The sequence below is a fragment of the Ambystoma mexicanum genome, chromosome 6p (genome assembly GCF_040938575.1).
Source record: "Ambystoma mexicanum isolate Mex_15411 chromosome 6p, UKY_AmexF1_1, whole genome shotgun sequence".
Classification (NCBI taxonomy): Eukaryota; Metazoa; Chordata; class Amphibia; order Caudata; family Ambystomatidae; genus Ambystoma; species Ambystoma mexicanum.
The window spans coordinates 718,235,204-718,257,141 of record NC_090935.1 but is presented as its reverse complement, the minus strand read 5'-3'; positions in this window follow the sequence as shown (position 1 = coordinate 718,257,141).

The following is a 21,938-nucleotide window of genomic DNA, read 5'->3' as shown; positions in this document are numbered from 1 at the left end:
ACTTCTGTTTCACCTAGTGCATGTTTAACCTTTGAAGCTTGTGAGGACCTGCGACCCTCTTGGCAGGGGCAGTGCTGAACAATAATCCAAATAAATTAAATATGATTATCTTTTTAAACAGCAAACCTACTCTGGCTAAAAGCCATCAAAGTGCAAAGTACAATGTTACCTCATCATACATTCAACAAGACATCTAAAACAGTATAATATAAAATGAAAATTAAACAACTGAGTCAATCTATGACTAACTCCAGAATGAACAGTGCTGTGGTGATGGAGATGCTGTTTATTTTAGCATGAATCTGTGATGTTTGATTTTTGTAGGAGTTTTGAAGTGTGTATATGGGAATTTGCTCCCTAGTGGAACACGGGATGTTTTTGAAGAAGTGCATGAATATGATGATTAGTGCTGCAATGTTTTGGAAAATCTTTTGGTGTGGTATGAATCTTTGACATATATGTGTTTATGTGTATTTGTGGTATTTTTAGTGGATTCACATTAAGTTGATAATAGTACATCCTGTAAATTAAATGGTATGCAATATGTTTTGAAGGGATGCATTCATGAAAGTAGTCAACAGTAACTTCATAGGCCTTTCTAATTGTAAAAGTGTGGATGAACAAAATCATTGTGACAGTTTTTTTGAGTATTTTATCTTAATATATGAAAATTCCTGTAATGTTTCTGTATTATTTTGATAGCGTATGTGCTTGTGAGTGATGCTAGTTAGTTTCTAGGAGATTCTCTTGGAGTTGATGAACAGTACGATGTGCTTCATTTGACATTTTAGTATGTTGTATTTGGGTGGAGTGTGAGGGCTGGGGGAGTGGCCGTGAGGATTCCATGTCACTTGTGATGTTTTGTTTTGTTTTTCGACACTGAGATGCAAGTGTGCCAGTTGTGTTAGTAAGTGTTTTGTGTGAGGTGCAACTGTGAATGGATTGGTTGCATTGCAGACCTGTATATTGTCATGGTGTGCATGAGTACATGCTGAAGATGCTCATTAACTCATTGTAGTGCTTTAATGAGCATGTGTTTGACCTATGGACCTCATTGTAGTATGAGAGCAATTTAGGAGCAGACCCTGCAGTAGCGATCGTGAGGAATAAACATAGAAAACAGTTTATTTCGTTATGAGATGTTACAAGATGTCTCTGCATTGCATATGTGTATGTGTTTGTGTGTGTGTGCAGTTGTAAGCATTTGTACATGTGTTTGTGTGCATTTGTGCATGAGTTTAAAGCTGCTGAGGTCAATTTTCTGTGCTGACATACAGTAACAAGTGGTCATGAAATTGGAAGTTGCACACTTTTGGGTGTGGCTTTTGCTATAGAAATGGACATGAGTCTTCTGCAGGGTGGTTTTGCAGGAGCATGTCTGTGTGACCGTTTGTTGCTCTGGATCCCAAAATCAATTTTTGCATGTAGTACGGCAGATACTTTGCTATGTGAGGATATATGTGAGGGGTTTTGTGTTGTTGTATATTTTATTGTTTGACTGTTTTGATAATATTTTGATGTGTTTCTGTACAGCGTGTCTGAAATTGGTGCAATGTTTAACTTATTATTTGTTTGGGTTGCTGCTATGTCATGACAGTTGTGGATTTTCTGTGACTACTGGATGAGCTGACTGCAGTGTTTTGTGATAAGTATGGGGCTTGGCTTAGTGAAACAAGCCATGGTTATTCATTGACAATTCTGATTACAAGGCAAATTTGAGCTATGTAGCTACTAAGTTTAGCAAGAGCCTCAAGGTACTGACTATAATAACAGCTCAAATTCTTAGTACCAAATATCAACAAAACTGGATGAAGAGGAACAGACATTTTTAGAAAACTAAATTATTAAAAATGCCAGAGACAAATTGTCTGACCTCAAGAAACAAACCGATGACTTCAAAGCATATAGCCTTAACAAAAAAAACGAAGAAGCTAGCAAAATACATACGTGATTTCAAAGCAAACGTAATTTAACCATGTCTAGCAGAGAACAACTGGAACCGAGAACAAACCCTTCCATAAATGCAGATGGGTAACATTCTCGGATACTTTGAATAACGACTCACCCCAGGAGGGAATAATTGATAGGATAGACACCCAATCCTCTAGAGGGAACAGGTATTTTGTATGGAGAGGGGAAGGAGAGACAGATACAAGGATTCATACATGCAAGAATTCCCAAACCAGGGAGTGCCCAGAATCTACACCCCAGACAGTAGTGCATATCGCTGGTAAGCAAAGACACAGGCAATGCCAACTTTAATATCTCTCATGCAGAACTATCCCCAGAACACATTTTCTATTCTAAATAAGAAACATTTGTATCTTCTAATCCCACTGACTGGTTTGAAGCTGGATTTGAAGTGAAACAGTTCCTTCAAAAAAGTCAGATAAAAAACTAGTAGTCATGAAGTCATCACAATGTGAGACTATGGTCCTAAATCTCCAGAATTATAGGCAATTATTGAAGATGTTACTATGTTTGGATTGAAAAGGGACTGGCTTTCAAAATATTTATTTGGCTTTCTCAATAATCCCAGATGCAAGGTCCCTAACTTTTTGGCACTCCCAAAGATTCATAAAAACATCAATATCTCTCCTGGTAGACCAATAGTTTTAATTTGTGGCTCAATACTTGAACCTCTCTGCAAATGTTTTGGCTATTTTCTTAAACCTTTAAGTCAACATACACAATCCTATTGCAGGACACAGCATACGTATTTAAGATCTTGAAGGGTATACACATAGACCCAGACAATGATTTACTATGGACATTGAATCCTTGTACATGAGCTAGCCCCAATATTCTGCTATAGAATTCATTAGACAACATCCAATTAAGAACCATACTAATTATCAAGTGTCTACTGAATTCACCATTGAATTGCTGACCACAGCACTCCAAAACAAATTTCCAATTCAATAAACAATTCTACTCACAAGCATGTGGTACAGAACTGGTTGCTGTGTTTGCCCCTTGCTTTGCGGACATATGCATCTTTGACTTTGAGGATCAGGGGAATCGGGTGAATTCAGGTCTGAGTGTACACCTTGTATTTGACAGGTATTCCTCCGGGTGAAACAGGTGAAGTGAAGACTCGGGGTCAAGGGAGGCTCGTCCATCGCTCCTGCAGAGACACAGGTGAGTGTGACAACTGCAGAGGAATCCAGTCTAGGGCTCCAAAGCCAGGGAATGCTGGACAGGATGGCTGAAGTCCAAGTTGTGCAGAGTTGGTTGGCAAATAACATGGGCTATGACTCCCACAGTCCAATGGAAGGAAAACTGGGTCAGAAGGGCACTTTTTCTGTTTTGGGGCCAGGAAGACCAGAGAACACCACAAGAGTACTTTACAACTCTTAAGAGGACTTTAATCAGGAACTAGTGCCCCTACCACAGATATTACTAAAAGGGGCAGGAGGAAGTGCAACCCATATCCACAGGGACATGAATGGGAGACATATTCCCATGGATCCACAAGCAGGGCAGTTGGGTTTTCAGCCTCCCACCAATCAGAAAAGTGTCAGAATTCACTCTCAATGGATGTTTACAAGAATCTGCTGCAATAAACTCCTAAGAGGAAGACACTTCCAGAAGCAGACCTCTTGGAGGGAGAGCAGCTTCTACCACCCAACTTGTGGCGACAACATTCTGTTCTGTATTATCAGATGGCAGCTGCCATCTATAAAGGGGAAGGTCTATATACTACCCCTGCCATTAAACATGATCAGAACAATCATGTGACCATGCCAAAAAATCAGGGTACAGACATTATATCTCTATGTGAGAACTAGCTCCTAGCACATCAGTGGAGGAGAGGTTTGGAGCTGCAGAGTGGGAGTCTGAATATTCAGAAGGACAATTGGAGGAGGCTGGTGGCAAGAACAGAACAGTGGATCTGGGAGCAACCAAGGAGAAGGATGCTGGAGAGAAGTTACCAGAGTTACGAGAAGGAAGCTAGGCAGAGTTTGTCAGGGAGCAAATGAGTGGGCTAGAGGTGATTCAATGTAAGGCAGTGATAGAGGATAATAAAACAAAAAGAGTAAAGTGGTTGGAGGGAGAGGACACGGAGAGGAGTAAGTAGGAAGGAGTACAAAGGAGATTGACATTTGCTGAAAAGAGGAGGAGTGCACTAGAAAGAAAGTTGGAGGAGACATCAAGGGAGAGGAGGAGTGTACTGGAGCTCTGGAGGAGATTGGAAGTGACAGCAGAGGAGAAGAGAAGGAATATCTTAAGAAAGAAACATGAGGAGGAGTGCATTTTAGAGGTGATTAGTGGAGATATCAAAGGAGAGACATGGGAGTGTATTATGCAGTAAGTTGGAAGGTGTGTTTACTTAAAATTAGAGTGGTTTAAAGAGGAGATTGAAAGGAAAATTAGAGTGGAGGAGCGGATTAAGGGGGAGAGGGTTGGTGGTGAAGATTAGAAAAAATGGAAGGTGAGAGTATGGTACCCTGAGCCAGTGCTCTTGTGACAGAAGGTTGGATTTAAGTACAAACATGTGGCTCAGCATCAAGGAGATAGAAATATGGAGGAGTTAAGGAAAAGGTCCCAATAGGCACAACATTGTTATGATTTGTTCAGCAGATAGATCAGAATCGGGATTTGTGGTCTAGCACCAATAACCTAAGCTGAGGAGGTAGCAAGGAGAAGCAGACCAGGCCTACATTTCTTCTGGCCAGTCTTCTTATGTAAGATGATGTTACACCATCCGATTCTGCTATTGTTAAAACCTTCTGTGCTTGGGCAATTAGAGCCCAACAAACAAGTGTGCTGGTCTCCCTAGAGACGAGAACACAAAGCCGAGGTGGCATCAAGGATGAGTGGAAGGTGAACTACAGAGATGGGATAATATACAGATCACTCAACTAAGTTCTTTAAATCCCAACACATTTGTTTGAGAGGTAGAGATATTTGGTTGGAACAGACACTTTTATTTTGGTTATATGTGAAAATGTCACCAGGAAAATGTCATATGAAAACATAGTGAGCACAAAGTAGTCATTTAATGCAAATTGTGAGAATGTTGCCATTGTTGAGGTTGCCTAAAAGGCTATTAATTAATACAGAGTGGTACAGGCTGTAACCCTAACAATGACCCAAACCCCTAATAAAACCAAGCAATCACCAACCCTCTATGATGACCCTAACTCAATTCATAACCCCTACTCAAACTCAAACTACAACCCTTATTCTACTTTGAGCCCTGCTGCAATAGCCTCAAAGGAATCAGTACTATCTCTTCAGGGAATTATTGCTATAATTGCAGCACTTCATTTAGAAATGCTATATGTTTCATGAGAACTTAGTGCTAGTTAGAGGGTTTGCTACTCAGGACCAGCATTTCTCAGTAGGGCTGCCATGTCATTTAATGTGATATTTCATAGATGTGCTTGCTTCTTCTAATGGACCCAGCCATTGTCCCAGCAGTCTATGGACCAGATGAGCATAGTATATACACACACCCCGTAGATATACTAGCAGGTAATGTGAGAATAAGGCATTGCTGTGGGGACGGCATCAGACAATAATGCCCTTTTTATTTAATCTTGAAGGATCTCTCCATCTTCCATGCCTGACAAGTATCTGACACTGCTATCACCCAACTTGATTTCAGAGGTATGAGCCTGGTTTGGGATCTTTCTATTCCAATTTAGAAAAGATCTTCAGACGCACATATGGTTGCAGCAGAGTCAGTATTATTCAGTCTTTTGGGAAAATAGTTTAGTCAGTGAAAGCCTCTTGTGCCAAGTTCTTTGCTTTACTTCTAGTTCAAAGCATTTTCACCTGGTGAGAAAGTGTGTTTAGTTTATATGCCAACTGTAGAGATGTGTGTATAATTTCCCTGTCACAGGCTGTAAAACCAACTCACTCTACGTATCCTAAGTCTTTCATTTGAAATGTTGTTGCATTTAGTATAATGATTTGCTAAAAACGTAATGAAGCTTTGCTGACATCATAGACCACTGTACAGGTACATCTCAAAACCGTGGTAATACTCCACTTATCAGCAGCGCTGATATACATTTATTATGCCGTAACACTCATCATACTTACGTTATTAAATGCTGTTGTTACTCCCTGAAGAAACACTGAAGCGCAACACACGTGGATGCATGTTATGTTTAGTTAGTTAAAAGCAATAAAAGTGTAAACAAAAGGAGTACTTTTGTGATGACAAAGTGATATAATGCCTGCACAGCCACTAATTGAATAGGAGTGCTGATGATCAGGTTCAAGGGCCAATTATTCTTTTTATCAATGTAAATACAAGGACACAGGATGAGGTGTCCATCCTGGGTGGACCCAGAAGCCTCATCACCCAACATTCTAGGGTGTGCTCAGAGTCTACAATTCCTCTACCGAATGCTTTTTTAAATATTAATTAATTAAGTTTTAGTCATGATTTCTAGCACCTTCTCAATTGGTTGACTTGCCACACATTTCTAATTCCAGGGATTAAAACTGTCCCTGAAGGTAATGCGGGTTGTTTTTGTTATTTTTTTACAGCGTTCCTATCCTTTCACGGATATGCCAGGTTTTCAGGTTTCACATTTGCTTTCTCCCAGTGTACACAGCCTTTCCCAGTGGTAACTTTGATGGATAAAACTTGCTCCATGTATAGAATTTATTTCTAGAAAATTGCTGTAGTGATCTACAATTTACACATACTGCAATTACTGTGTTTGGCCTTGGGAAGAGGTGTTGATTTTCAGGGGTGGTAAAGCATGTGCGTAGAATATTTAAACACATTTGTTGTAAATATGTCTTTACTTCCTTTATTTGTTATGTGGATTTTACCTACGGAAATGACCATATGCGGTCGTTGTCAGTAAAGTTCATTGTCAACATTTCCCCAGCTTAGTTGATTGATTTTTGCCAATCATAATCTTGTTTTTAATATATGACCATGTTTAGTTGTATATTTCTCACAGGCACTTCATTTCTTCTAGGTGGGTGATTGGTGTTTTATCTGGTATTGCTCAGAGCTATTTATCGTACACTATACCAGAGTGTGTGTTTGTTTGTGCGTGTGTTTGTGTGTGTTTCAGATGTATGGATGTGAGTGCACAGACAAACGGTGTTATCCACATGAAACCTGTTTCGGTAGCTTCTTCACTGCTGTATCAAATTGTGAAGTGTATACTTGTAGTCATATAACTTGGGAGTGTAGCACATTATGTGGTATTGCTCCGAACTTTTGATCCGATGGTATGTCACATGATGTGTATTGTCTGTAAGATATTGGGATTCCCTTTCTCTAGATGAACAGTGTTATAATTAATTGGCCCCTTTTTTAATGTGTACCTGTAACATATTTATGTTTGTGTGTGTTTTCTGGTGTAAGGTATAGAGTCATCCCTTCCAGTATAAAACACTCTTATATTTTAGTATGGTGGGTTTGTGTTGGGTAAGAGTGAGTGAGTGTTGGGGGAGTCACTACAGAATCCTTGTAAGTAGGGCATTATGAGATTGTTTATTGATGTATTAATTTATACTGAAGTGGTGTCTGCATAAGATTCTCCACTAGTCACCTTTGCATCAGATGAGTGAAGACATGAATTATATGTTTTGTCAGCTTTCTTCATGCATTGTTGTGTTGTCATGAATACCAGCCTAATACTCATAGATGAGAGGCACAGCAGTGCACCAGAAGATTTTCTGTAGGGAATACGTGCATGTAATGGATCATGGGACCATAGCAACACAGATTTATGTGAGAACAGTGTTTGGGAGATTCCTCACACAAGTGCTTAATTCTCCAACTCTTTTGCTATATTTTGGGGCTTTGAACTTTTCATTTTCAATGTGTTTTACTTTTGTGCTCATGGATATGGAGTCTCACCAACTCCATAGGCATCATCTTTTTACTGTGTGTCACACAGAACCTTTAGTGCAGTGACACAGGGTTGTCTTTTTCAGACTTCCCACTTTAAACTCCATTTTCTGGGACTGACTACTGTCTCACAGAACATGTGAAGTTGCCATTGACTTTACTAGTCTTTTTAAATTTACGGGCCCAGTACAACCTATCTTCCAATAGAGTACTGGAGGTGTTAATAGTCATCCCCTTTTGTCTGATGCTCATGGAACATTATTATGTTCCCCTTTCTCTAAGATTTGGCTGGTGGCAGTGGTATCTACCATTTCAATTTTACAGTGAGCTATGAAAATAGCCTCTGTAACATTAGAGGCTATGGCGGTAGCCTCAAACTCCAAACCCGCTGGACCCCTTTTATTTTTATTTGGTTTCGGTTGGGTTTATTTGGCATTTCTTTTTGTAAAGGTCTTTCTCGTGTTTTACTTTGCATGCAAACAATGTTTGGTTCCTCTGTTCGCCGTCCTTTGGCAGGCTTTTACAGAAGCCCTCCTTAGGCGCCTGACTGTCTGGGTGGACAGGATGTTATGGAAGGGTTTGAGGCCCCCTGCACAGGGTGTCCTTGGAGACCCACGTTGCACTCTAGTTTGATTGGCTAGGTGACTGTCCTGCCAGGACAGCCACCCTGTTGTGTGATTGACAGCCAGGTTGTTTGAATGGGGGAAAACTGCTTAAATGCAGGTCTCTGGAACTTGGAATGCAGAGTCGCCACTGGTTCGAGAGAGCCAATGAGAAGCCGAAGGAAGATGACTGCTGCAACTCCTGGACACCCGGTCAAGCCCTGCTGCAGGTCCAAATCTCCTGACACTTCGACAACCGAGGAGAGCCGGAAGGAGACTTCTCCACTTGAGCTTGGTGGGACCAACCAGTTCACAAAGCCCCTGGACCTCCTCTTCAGCCTGGTTGAATTTGCTGTGCTACAAGAAACCGGATAGCCAATGAGAGAGAATCCATTTGTGCTTTTAAGGAGCGCACCTTTTATTCGATGCTTTGCTCTGCTGCTGGCTTCTTCCCTGGGCAGTGCAGGACCCTCCAGTCTTCCTCCTTCTTGTCATCATGACCGTCACTTCAGGAACTGTGAGCCTGCAGGAACTTCCAGGAACAACCGCTTCACCTACAGCATTCTTCTTCATTTAAGGTACTGTGCAAATCCGGTCGTTCGTTCGATCCGACCGCAGTGAAAGTGTTTGAATAAGTTTTCCCCCGATTAACTTTGTTTTTAACTCTTGGCAAAGACTTAACCGCAAACTACTCTGAACTGTGTGATCCTCTGCAAAGACTCTGAACCATTAAGATTGGCCCAGGCCTACTGATTTGAATCCTAGTTGTAGTAAGCCTTTTCTAGTTTGCCCTGCCTATCACTTGTTGGTGTTGTTGATTTTGAATAACCTTGTCTTTTCCTCCCTTTTAAATTGCTGAAATGCCATTTTGCTCACACTTCATTTTGAGCTTAAATTGTCCAGAATTGATTGGGGGTCATTGTAGTATATTAAGATTGTGATTTTCTGCTGCTTTATAAAAGTGAACTGTTTTACAACTGATGGTGTAAATAAATGTATATTCTTTTACTCAGAAACCTTGAATCCGTGTTTGCTTGATTCATAGTAATTGTTGCCCTGTGTGTAACTTCTGATACTGCTCACTTTACTTTTGAGATGAGTCTGGCTGCTCAGCCATCGCTACCACTTTGCTGTATAGTACATGCTTGTACCAAAGGTGAAATTGTACTTACACTTGTAGTCTTAATTGTATTTGTTGCTATCACTCACTGTAATCGACTAATTTGGCATTCTTCTCAACTCATTTCACTACTACACTACCCCAATTTAACTTGGATACATGCTATACACAGGGTTCCAAGATGTGGTTTATCATTTTGCCACTAGGTAGCTCATTGTCATTAAGGTTATGTAAGCCCACCTGCATGCTCTGACCATAACACAAATGGATGTAGTGTGAGGAGAGTGTGACTTATAGTTGAGGGGCATATGTAAATCTGTGGGAGTATGAATTAAGAGAAGTTATGAATGCCAGTGGTGCATTGCAAATGAAGCATATAATCATGTATTACCAGTTGTTTTGTCTGAATTTGAGGCAGAGGGCCTGTGTGATGTTATTAATCCAAGATTACCACTGCTGCAATGTATGCATCAGCATTTGATCTGTTACTCCTTTCAGAGTGATCCTATCAAATATGTTCTAGGGATCTTTTTGTTCACCATAAAAACTGAATGAAGAAGGTCCTTAAAAGAATTTTATACCTATTATTGTTTATTGTTTTCTGTTTGCAGTTAGTTTTTCAGGATTTCTAAAAAATTGTTCCTTCTATTTTGTTACCAGTTCTTGTAATTGGCAAGAAAATGTGAACAATATTTAAGAGCAGTTGAAGCGTGAAATTTAATTCTATCTTCCAGTAAAATGATTTTTTCAACATGTCAATACCAAATATATATACCAAATATCAAAAGTCATTTAAACGTAGAACTTATACCAACAGCCAAAAAATATTTTCCTACTGTGTATCTTATGTCAACAAAGAAAGAAAGCACCCCTGGTTAATCCAAAATGATATGAAAAGGTTTTTAGAGTGTAATAAGAAGCAAGTCAAATGTAACAATAACAAATAATTTATGTAAGTCTACGATACTTTATGTTAGGCAACTTAACACCTCAAGAACTGAAAAATGAAAAAGTAGCATGTCATTAGGAATGCTACAAGCAGTGTACTTATAAGGCAAACATGGATCAAAGCAAAAGATTTTATGGAGAACAGTTATGTGACCCAAAGCCATCTATCTCCAGCTATGAAGACGAGGAAGAAGTACAACACAGCTACAATAGAAGATCAAAAATACCTATGTACGACAGAAATACATGCTTCTTTTGCAAGAAGGAAAAAGAAGAAGCAATTATATTTGATAGCAACTGATTCAGCAGGCATTGGTTTAAAGAGAGCAGTAGGACTGTCTAACAATGACACATTGAATATTTATCTTAGTGATTGTACAAACTGGACACATCCTGGAGGTCCCTCAAGCAAGGGAAATTGCATATCACAAACTATGTTGGAACACACATGTATTGAATGGCGTACAGGGCAAGCCTACACTAAGTGGAAAGTTGTTGCCAAATTCACTGTTTTACAAAGCAACAAATGCTGAATTTGTATCTTCAATCTGTGATTTTCTTCTTGAAGGCAACGTAACAAAAATTGCAGCTAACAATGGTTTGGAAGAAGGACAGATGAAAACAAGAAAACAAATCAAACAAATCAAAGGTTTCATAGAAGAAGAGCTTGAAGGTATTGGTATTATTTTTAGTAATCCCAAATGGGTAAATGAACCACAATGAGTCTGAAAGTAACAGCAAATGTTGCATCTCATGCAGAAGAAGAATTTGAGGATATTGACAGAAATATTCGAACCCTTCTTGAAGCAGCTACAATCTTATGGAGAGCCATATTAACTTGTGAAAAATGGAAATTCACTGTAAGCTTTGAATAAGTGAATTTGGCAGATGTTATTCCAAATGAAGTTGTTCTTTTTTACAAGTGATGCTGTCAATGACAGATGGATATGAAATGTAATTCAGAAAATCGGGATACCATTGTAATGAACAGGGCTGAGAAATTCTCACAGATATTTGTAAATGAAATGCTATCACCACAACAAGTTTCCTACACAAGCACTTCTACCACATGGCATAACCGCAAAATGTACTTGCAAGTAGCAGCTGGCCTGACAATGCACATATGTACCAGCAGCAAATTCATCACTCAATTGCAGCATAGCATGGGAGCTTCTATAGATTACACCACAGTCTTTTGGTTTGAGACATAGATAAGCACAGAGGTAATTACACGCCTTGATGAGTGTGGAGGAACTTACGTTCCCTCAGAGTTGGTCAGAGGCACATTTGTCTACTGTGCAGCTGACAACATTGACTTCCTCGCGGATACTTGTATGGTAAAGGAACTTTGCACAGTACAGTTATGGTGGTCTATCAGGAGAAGGAGGAGTCAGCTATCCTAAACCCAAATGAAATATCAGGACCATCATCCCTTCAATCACTGCAGAAGAATCCTCAGTATTTGTTGCAGGTCATGTCTTGCAAAATTCCCAAAGTGTGTAATCCTATAAGCAATTAAGTCACTGAATATACAGAGAGGAATACGGTCATTTTAGATTCCAACAGGCTTGAGGACCTACTTTTGATGATGGTTGAATTCTTGCAGTTGAGTGATTTTCAAGAATGTTTCGATGAAGAGTTGCTGGATACACATTGTACTATCCCTGAAGAAACCGAGACTGATGAATGTGAGACAGAGTCAGAACCACTCACTACAGTTCCGACTTGGTCAGCTTATAATTCCATTATATGTGCTCCTGCAACTAAAGAAACTACAGTCTGTGTACTCCCACTCAGAGATGCCAGCCTAACAAGCACACAAGCATAGCTCACACTCATGAAGACGTTAGAGAAAATAACATCTGTTGGCACTCCAGAATCAAAAACAGTTGTAACATTGGATCTTGGCCTTTACAAGCCTGCTTTAAAATTAGCTATGGCTAAAAAAAGACTTGTCAAAGAACTGGAAGATTAGACCATGTGAGCTACATATAATCATGGCATTGCTTCGAGCTACTGGTTCTTTCTTGGATGGGAGAGGCTTTGAGGCAACCTTAACTGTACTTTATGATGTGAATGCTGTGTCGAAGATTCTATCAGGGAAGTGCGTAAGGAGAGCAGTTGAAGCACACACATCACTGAGGCTTGCACTTTTCAAATGCATCATTGATTAATTCTGCAAAGAGCATGTTGAAATCAAGGCAAGGATTGAACATGAGCTTAAGAAGTTACTTAAAAGTTTACAAGTGGATGATTCCCAAAAAACAAAATCAGTCCATATTACGTTGTGACCGTTCTGACAAATTTGAATGTGATGACCAAAATCGAAGCATTTGAGGCTAAAGAATCTAATGAAAAACAAACACTCAGAGTTGCTCTTCAGTACATTCATATGGTAGACACAATGCTTTTATTCATCACATCCGTCCGAAATGTAAACTCAGATTTACACCTTGCATCTCTTGAAGCGTTAGTTAAGTACTTTTTTCCCCTGGATGTGATAAACTATGGAAGTATAATAGCATGATACTTAGAAAAAATGTGGTGTGAGTTTCAGAAAGGCAAAACAGGATAATGAAAGTAATTAGTGGTGTGGCTAATATTACTCAAAAGAAACAGGCTCTTTCTTGCACATTTGATTATTTTTAGCCTCTCCTGAGCTGTTAAGGCTGTCGACTGAAGCAAAAGAAATTGTAGGAATCACAAAATCACCACCTAACACCATGCAAAGCAACACGCCAAAAGGAAGATATTCAACAGATTTACAACTCGATCATGACATTGACTAATCCAGTGAATTATAATGGAAAAGAACTCATTAACATCTTGACAAAGGCAGTTTCTGATGAAAGAATTCACAAGGACACATTAAGAATGGCAGAAAAAGGTTACCAAATGTACAACAGCTTTAAAGAAGACCGGATTGAATCAGACAGTTGTAACCTGTGGGCACCAATGAAGAAAGAGAACCTTCATCTGTGTAAAAGTACATGCAAGGTTGTTAAGACAAATTAATTAGACACCATATTGCAGTTGAAGGCAGATCGTTCTTTGTTCACACGTTTGCTGATTGCTTCACGACGTCAAACTGACATTGATCTACAGGAATGCTTAAGTAATTATGAATTCTCTGCAGTACCTCTTTCAATGTTTCACTTAGATGGTACAATGATTTTAGCTGCAAACAAAAGCAAGCTGATGAAGATACTGGAAGAGGAACAACATACAGAGGTTTCTAACAACATGACAGAGGTCTCATTTGTTATTTATTATCAAAGGCAATATAGATGTTGCATCTGGTCCAAGAAAAGAGCCCATATTCAAGCCTACATCTCTCTGGCATCCAACAACATGGCCAAACTTTTCAAAGTCTGTAAGGAACTGGCCAATCCTACTACAGCCTCATCCTCTACTGCACCCACCCAGGCTCTCTGCTCATCCCTGGCTGCACACTTCACCACCAAAACACAGGACATCCTGTTTGTCTCTCCTCCGCACCCACTCATGCACCATCATCTCCTGGGCCCCCCTTGGAAATCTCCTCCACTCCTCTTCTTCTCTCCTCTCTCTCCCCTGTCACACCTGAGGGGTTCTCTAGACAAGTCCGGTCTATGAAAACTTCTTCCAAACAGGTGGACCCCTGCCCCTCCAAAACCATCAAGGGCAACAATGAATTGCTAGCTCCAGCCTTGGCAGACCTCTGCAACTTCTCCTTCGCTACTGGAGTCTTCCCAACTTCTCTCAAGCATTCTCTTGTGCACCCTCTGCTCAAAAAACCCTCTGCCAACCCTACTATAGTGGATAACTATTGCCCAATATCCATCTTTCCTGGGAAAACTCCTGGAGAAGTTGGCTATCTCTCAGCTTACCCTCCACACTGAATCTGTTGGTTGTCTCCATGACCATCAGTCTGGCTTTAGAGCATACAGCGGCACGGAAACTGCTCTTCTGAACACTCCTCTGCTTTCAATACAGTGAATACAGTGAATACAGTGAACCACAACATCTTGATCTCCCATCTCCGTGAGACCCTGGGCATCACTGATCAAGCCCTGACGTGGCTAGCATCCTTTCTCTCTGACCATCCTTCCCAGGTAGAACTCGATTCCTTTCTCTCCGCTATCACTCTCTCTACTTGTGGTATTCCACAGGGATCTAATCTATCTTCTTGGTTTTTCAATGTCTACATGGCCCCTTTGGCCCACATGATCCCTGCCTTCACCTCCAACTTTCAGTGTTATGCAGATGACACACAGCTCTCTTTCAGGCTACCCTTGGCCACTTCCTCCCCCTCGCTCATCCCTGACTGTCCGCAATTCAGTCCTGGTGTGCTGCTATTGATCCCTAGGTTAATGCCAGTAAGACAGAGATCATCCTCATTGCTCCCACTTACCCACTCCCACTCTGGCCGACCTCCCTTGGTCCTTCTCCCTCAGCCTCTAGAGAGACAAAAAATCTGGGGGTCATCTTCAACTCTACTCTCTCCTTCTCTTCTCATATCTCGGTCATGTCCAAAAAGTCACACTACCAACTGCACCTCCTCCAAGGTATTCTACCTTTTCTCACCTTCCGCCAGAGGCTCATTGTCTCCAGAGCTCTGTTTCTCTCCAGACTGGACTAATGCAAACAGTCTCTTCCTCAGTCTTTCAACCTCTGCTCTTCAACCTCTTCGACTGATCCAGAACCTAACCACAAGTCTTATTCTTGTCCTCAAGCCCAAGGACCGCATCTCTCCAACACTGAAATCCCTTCACTGGCTCACCCTGGCTGCAAGCGTCAAGTTCAAGTCCCTCTGATTTCTGGGGCTGTGGCCCCCTATTATCTACAATGATCTCTTCCTAAATACTCTCCATCCAGAGCTCTCCGCTCAGCTTCCTCCAACTCTCTGAGGGTGAGCTGTTTTTCCAAACAGAGATTTGGACGTAGATCCTTATCCTCTGCAGGTGCCTCCCTGTGGAACAGCCTACCTGCCTCCCTCCATCTTGAGCCAGACCTTCTTAAGTTCCTGAAACTTCTCAAGACATTCCCCTTTTCCTCCTCATTCTCTCTGCCTCTCCCTTGCTTACCTACTTTCTCTTCTCTCCTGCTTTCCCTTTTTCATTCTCATTCCCAACCTGTTAGTCAGCTGACTGTTTGCCTGGTGCACCTCCAGAGCCTCACAGGTCTGAGGCTCCCCCGCCAGTCCTGCACTTGCCTCCAGGCCTCCGCTCTCTGCCTCGCATTACTGCACTCAGAATATATTCCATGAGAGTGTCTCCCACACTGCACTTAACCCTGGCCCCTGCTGGACTGTCGGTGCACTTGCACGACCTCAAATGTACTAGGCTTAGCATGTGTGTCTGTTCCTGTCCTCCTCTCCCTTCCATAGCTGCCTGCATGCATAGGCGCATTGATGACCAACCCTTTCTATTTCATGCATGTGCCTCAAACTCCCCACCTAGTATCCTAGTTATTGCTGTTTAGTTCATTCGGAATGTTCAAGGCCTAAGAATGACAATGTTATCCTCTTGTTCCCTTCCCACCTTGAAGTGCTTGGAAGAACTTCATGTGTCTATAAGTGCTTTACAAACATTACAATAATTATGGCAAGACGGATGTAATGAGAGGCAGGGAGCATACAGTTCAAAACATGCAGCAGAGTGAGAGATACTCACGATCTATCTGCGCCTGCCACTGGTTTGCAGAGATTTCACAGGATGAGGAAGTAAATCTTCAGGAGCAGGCTGAGAACACGTTAGAAATGAGATAAGATGCTGTTAACGAAACAGCAAAAGTAGTGGGCAGGTGCGAGTGCCGGTAGGCAAGCTAGTGTGCAAGGGGGATGCTGGCGCATTGCTGGCGGTTCTGTTAATAAGGCGTGCAGAGGAAAAAGTGGCATGAAACAGATGTCCGGGTAGGAGGGATAAGCTACATATAACAAAAAAGAGAAAGCAGATTACGCCATTCATCGTCTATACATATAGGGTTGGATAATCTTCACTATTACACAGAACCAAGCTAGGTACAGACCAAATTAATCACATACCATAATTCAACAATGCTGATAAACCACTCTTCAGTATTTACTGTATCAAAAAAATGTTTTATTCAATATCAATTATACATAATTTACAAAAACAGTTAAGAAACCACATTCTCTGTAGTGGGGGTCTTTGTCATCACTACAACAAGTTACAATATATTGTAGCTGTTAGATGTTTGACTTTAGTTGTTTTCTAGTCTTGTACAATAATCAACATGTTTTGGTCCTTGGGTAAACTTAGGCACTATCCCTAGTGCTTGTTGAACCCGGGTAGGTGGGATCATGCACCGGTGAAGGCGTTCCCATGTGAAAATCTGGCTCCAACCGTGATGCAGGCACTTGTGTCAAAGTGAGTGGACATGAGCACTATGAAATGTCCTAAGTGAGTCTGAATGCGACCATGGGACTGAAGTGTGCAAAGAGATAGGCTGATGGTTAGCCCCTTCTGTGACCATGTTGAACTCTGTTTCGCTAGAGCACAGATGCGGTTGGTGGGCGGAGTAGGGGATCAGTACACATTACGCAGGTCAGGAGAACGGCAGGGTGATCAGGATCAGAGGAAGTGGTCCTCTTACCTTTAGACAGTAAAAGAAGAACAACCAATTAAGGACCAGAATGGGCAAGGCCTCAGAAGCGTGAGGGGGCTGCAAAGAGAGGCTGGATTCAGTGGCAGCCATCTTATAACAGGCAGACGGCCCATCTTCCATAATGAAGATTCCACATGGGTGACCCTTTATCATGATAGGGAGAGGGCACCATGTGATCATGATGGTAGCCAGGTGGAGTACGGTCGGTATTTGATACATACCTAGAAAATTCACTGAAGAACTCCATGCGAAGGAAACGAGCAGGAAAAGCAACACCTGTTGAGTACAGAATCACAGATTCTACAAATAGTGACATTTGTTCCATGTGTTACATTCACCTGATATCCCCGGGGGCATCTGGAAGGCTCTGAGATCTGGAACCCTGGTTGCGTAGTTGCCCAGTGCTGAATAATGAATCTTAGTTATTTTGTAGGGTGAGCTATCTGTCCTGCGTTTCTTGTGCAGGGGCGCTTGACGTTTGTTGGCGAACTGCCCGAGTTGCTTCACTGGTGCAGTTCGCCTTCCTTGGGCCCAGGCCTGCTGTGACCCCGAATCTGCTGGTAGGCAGGCAGGTTTGTTAATTGTAAGTCTTTGTTCTGTTTATGGTGGGAATTCGTTAATGTCTTTATCTCCTTCTTTTCAGGTGTGAAGGTCTTGATGCTGGCGTGCCTGATGGAGAGGCACGGTTTCTAGGTAAGAGAAAGCGCAAAGCACAGCGCCTTTATTGTCTTTTAAAGCTAATCTGTGTTTTCTTCTTCTTCTCCTCACAGGCCGCTGTGGTGGTGTGAGTGGATAAGAGCGCGATGAAAAACAGGCCCCCGGAATCCGTTAAGGTAAGTACAGCGCTGTGCGGTTGTTTAATATTGAAAGCGAACCTGAATATGTCTCTTTTCCTTTGCAGATGTTGCTGTGGTGCTCCAGATGGAAGTGTGGCATAGCACGATGGAATTCAGGTAAGACTGATGGAATTCAATGTGTTGGAAGCATGCGTTCTGATATTGTTTTTCCCTTTCTCGTTATTGCAGGTCACAATGTTCGAACAGCAGCTGTGGTAGCGGTTTGCCGGAAGTCCTTAAGCTAGTGCTCACAGGTGAGTGATGTTTCGTCTTCTCTCGGGTTACACAGATTGCAGCCCAGTTGAGATGCTCAGTGCTGGATGGTGTTTTCTCAGGTAAAACAGAATAATCTTGGTCTTGTTCTTGCAGGATTACCGGAAGATGCTGAAGACCAGGAGCTGGACATGGTGAGCGTCACGCTGCGGGTTGCAGAATAACTCAAAGTGTCTTCTGCAGTCAGGATGTGGTTTATATAGCCCAGGTAAAGTAGTACCAGGGAAAGTAGTTCCAGGCCTGCCACACCCAAAAGACTAGACCGCATGGCTTGGTTATTAGAACTAGACTGTGTGGGTGCTTCCATATTGTATTTAAAGGCCCATGTACATAAATGGGACCTAGTTTGAACAGCACTTCCTTCCTACATATGAACATGGTGCCAAACGCACCAGGACTGGCTCCAGAAGCCCTTTTGCAGTGGTTTTAAGGCCCTCAGGGTTCTGGTGGGAGACTGCTTGTGGCACAACTTGTGCCCCCTCACAGTGGTCATGACAGCACTCCCCCCTACGGCCCCTCTCTTGGTATCCTTCCTGTCTGGTCCGGGTTTGGTGTGGTTATCCAGGTGAAACCTCTTAATGAGACGTGGTGCGTGAATATGTTCACTTGGTTCCCAAGTTCTGTCTTGTGGCCCGTACCCTTTCCAGTCCACTAAATAGTATAGCTTAGATCTGGTAAATTTCGAATCCAGGATGTTTTTAACTTCAAATCAAATACAACAGGTTTTGGTGGTGTCAAGACTCGGGTTCCTGGTTGTACAGGTTTTAAAAGTGACACATGGGACACCGGGTGAATTTGCATGCTTGGTGGTAAGGCCTTGATGGCCACTGGAATTATCACTGATTCAATGGTATACGGTCTTAGATATCTTGGACGAAAGGTCCGGGTACCTTTTGTGGGTACATGTTTTGATGCCAACCAGACTTTGTCTCCAACTTGGTAATCGGGAGCTTTCTTTCGATGCCGGTCCGAGAATTTTTTTTGTCTGTCTTTGGCTTGCTGTAAATGTTCATTTGCCCTTTTGAAGGCTTGGGGTATGCTTGTGTGTAGAGTCTTTACCGCTGGCATTTCCAAGGTTGAGGGGGAGCCTAGTTCAGAGGTACGTGCATGTCTTCCGTATATTGTGTAGAACGGGCTTTGTCCCGTGCTGGTGTGTAAGGAGTTATTGTATGCCTATTCCGCTATCCATAACAAGTCTTTCCAATTATCTTCCACTTAGATTAGAACGTAGATACTGTTCTAATATCTGGTTTGTTCTTTCTGTTTGTCCATCCGTTTGGGGGTGATGGCTAGTGGTTGATCGACATCGATTTGTGCCATGGTACATTTCCTATAGAAGTTGGATCCAAATTGGCTTCCACGATCTGAGATTAGGACTGAGGGGAAACCATGCAGTTTTATAATCTGTTCAAGAAATGCTTTTGCCAGACCGGTAGCGTTAGGAAGTCCTTTCAATGGAATGAAATGTGCCATTTTAGAGAACAGGTCTACAACCACCAGAATGGTATTAAAACCTTAACAGGGAGGTAAGTCTGTAATAAAATTAAGAGAAAGAGTATGCCAGCGAGCCGGTGGAATATCCAGTGGTTGTAGGTGTTACGCTCACCTGGTATCCACGAGCCAGCCCTGGTTGGATGATTTGCACTCTAGAACCCTCTTCCGGTCCCTTGGTAAGGCCTCTGGTTAAAGATGGGTCTTAATATTGTAAAAGGTGGATTCTCCGTCCTGCTCCTCATGGCAGGGGCGTGTAGATGTGGGGGGCGAGCAGCGACCAAGTTACTTCATTGGTGCAAGCCCCCCCCTTGTGGGAATCCAGGCCTGCTGCCACTCCGTAGGTTTGCTGCTTTATGGTTTTTATATGCAGTTATTTTGTTCCTCTTAGTTCGAATAATAATGTCTTGCTTCTTTCCTTTTAGGTATGGAAAGGTATTTTGGTGTTGTCATGTAGTTTGAATATGAGCATGGGCCGGTAGGCAAAAGCGCAGTGTGCGCAATGCTGTCTGGTGAGTAATGTGCGATGCGCGGCATTGTTTCACCTTTTATATTGCTAACCTGTGTCTTTTCTCTCCTTGTAGGTTGATGTTCCTCGCCGAGCGCCCTAATGTTCAAGCAATGATACTGACCAGGAGATGACTACCCAGGTAAGAATTGTGTGGCTTTCTTCATTCGGGAGGAAACGTGAGTAAACGCTTACTAATGCTGTCTTTCTTTCTCCTCTTTCCAGGTTATGGTATTTCAGGATGCATGCAGTGCCGGATGATGGAGTTCGTACCTTCAGGTGAGTGGAACTGAAGTCGGCGATGGATTGAAGACAGGATACTGTTCCAGGTAAGTTTTATAGTGTTCTTTCTCTCTCTGCAGGTCCTTGGTTTCAGGTAAGCTGGCATCAAAGAACTGGACATGGTGAGCGTTACGCTGTCCACAGCAAAATAACGCAAAGCATGTTCTGCTGTTTGGGTGCGGTTTAAATAGTCTCTGGTAAAGTAGTCCAGGTAAAATAGTCCCAGGCATGCCACACCCAAAGTAGTCCAGGTAAAGTAGTCCCAGGCCTGCCACACCCAAAAAACTAGACCGCATAGCTCAGTTCCTCGTAACTGAGCTATGCGTGTGCCTCCATGTTGGCTGAACCCCCCCCTCCAAGTTAAATAGTCCCAAGTAAATAGTCCCATTCTAATGTTGGTCTTCATGATGGTTATGAGCCTGGCGCCAAAGGCGCCAGGACTGACTCCAAAAGAGTCTTGTATGAGGTTTTAAGGCCTTTGACCTGGCTCTAACTGGAAGGCGCTCTTGCTAGTGAGGGCCAGGGGAAAGGGTCATGACAGCACTCCCCCCCAAGGCCCCTCTCATGGTGGCACTTCTGCCTGGTCCTGGTTTGTCTGGGTAATTCTGATGGAACTTTTTAATTAACTGAGGTGCATGGATGTATTCACTAGGTTCCTATGATCTGTCTTGAGGGCCGTATCCCTTCCAATCAACTGAGTAGTATAGTTTGGATCTGGTGTATTTTGAGTCTAGGATATCCTTTACTTCAAACTCTGGTTCTCCGTCAACTAATACTGGTTTTGGTGGTTTTGTAACCCGAGTACCGGGTTGTACCGGTTTCAAGAGTGATACGTGAAACACAGGATGAATCTGCATACTGGGTGGTAGGGCTAATTTAACTGCCACTGGATTTATTATGGATTCAATAGAATAAGATCCCAGGAATCTGGGACAAAAGGTCTGAGTCCCTTTTATGGGCACATATTTTGATGCTAACCAGACCCTGTCTCCAATTTGATAGTCGGGGGCTTTACTACGATGTTGGTCAGCAAATTTCTTTTGTCTGATCTTGGCTTGGAGTAAATGTTCTGCTGCTTCTTTGAAGACCTGGGAAATAGTCATATGTAGGGTTTTAACCGCTGGAATTTCCAAAGGGGTTGGGAGATCCAATTTTGAAGTACGTGGATGTCTACCATATATAGTGTAGAAAGGGGTTTGTCCAGTGCTGGTGTGTAATGAATTATTATAGGCATATTCAGCTATCCATAACAAGTCCTTCCAATTTCTTTCCATTTGATGTAACATGCAACGTAAGTATTGCTAGAGGGTCTGGTTTGTTCTTTCTGTTTGGCCATCTGTTTGAGGATGGTGACTTGTGGATAGTCGAATGTCAATTTTGGCCATTGAACAGAATTTCCTCCAGAAGTTGGATACGAACTGACTACCTCGATCTG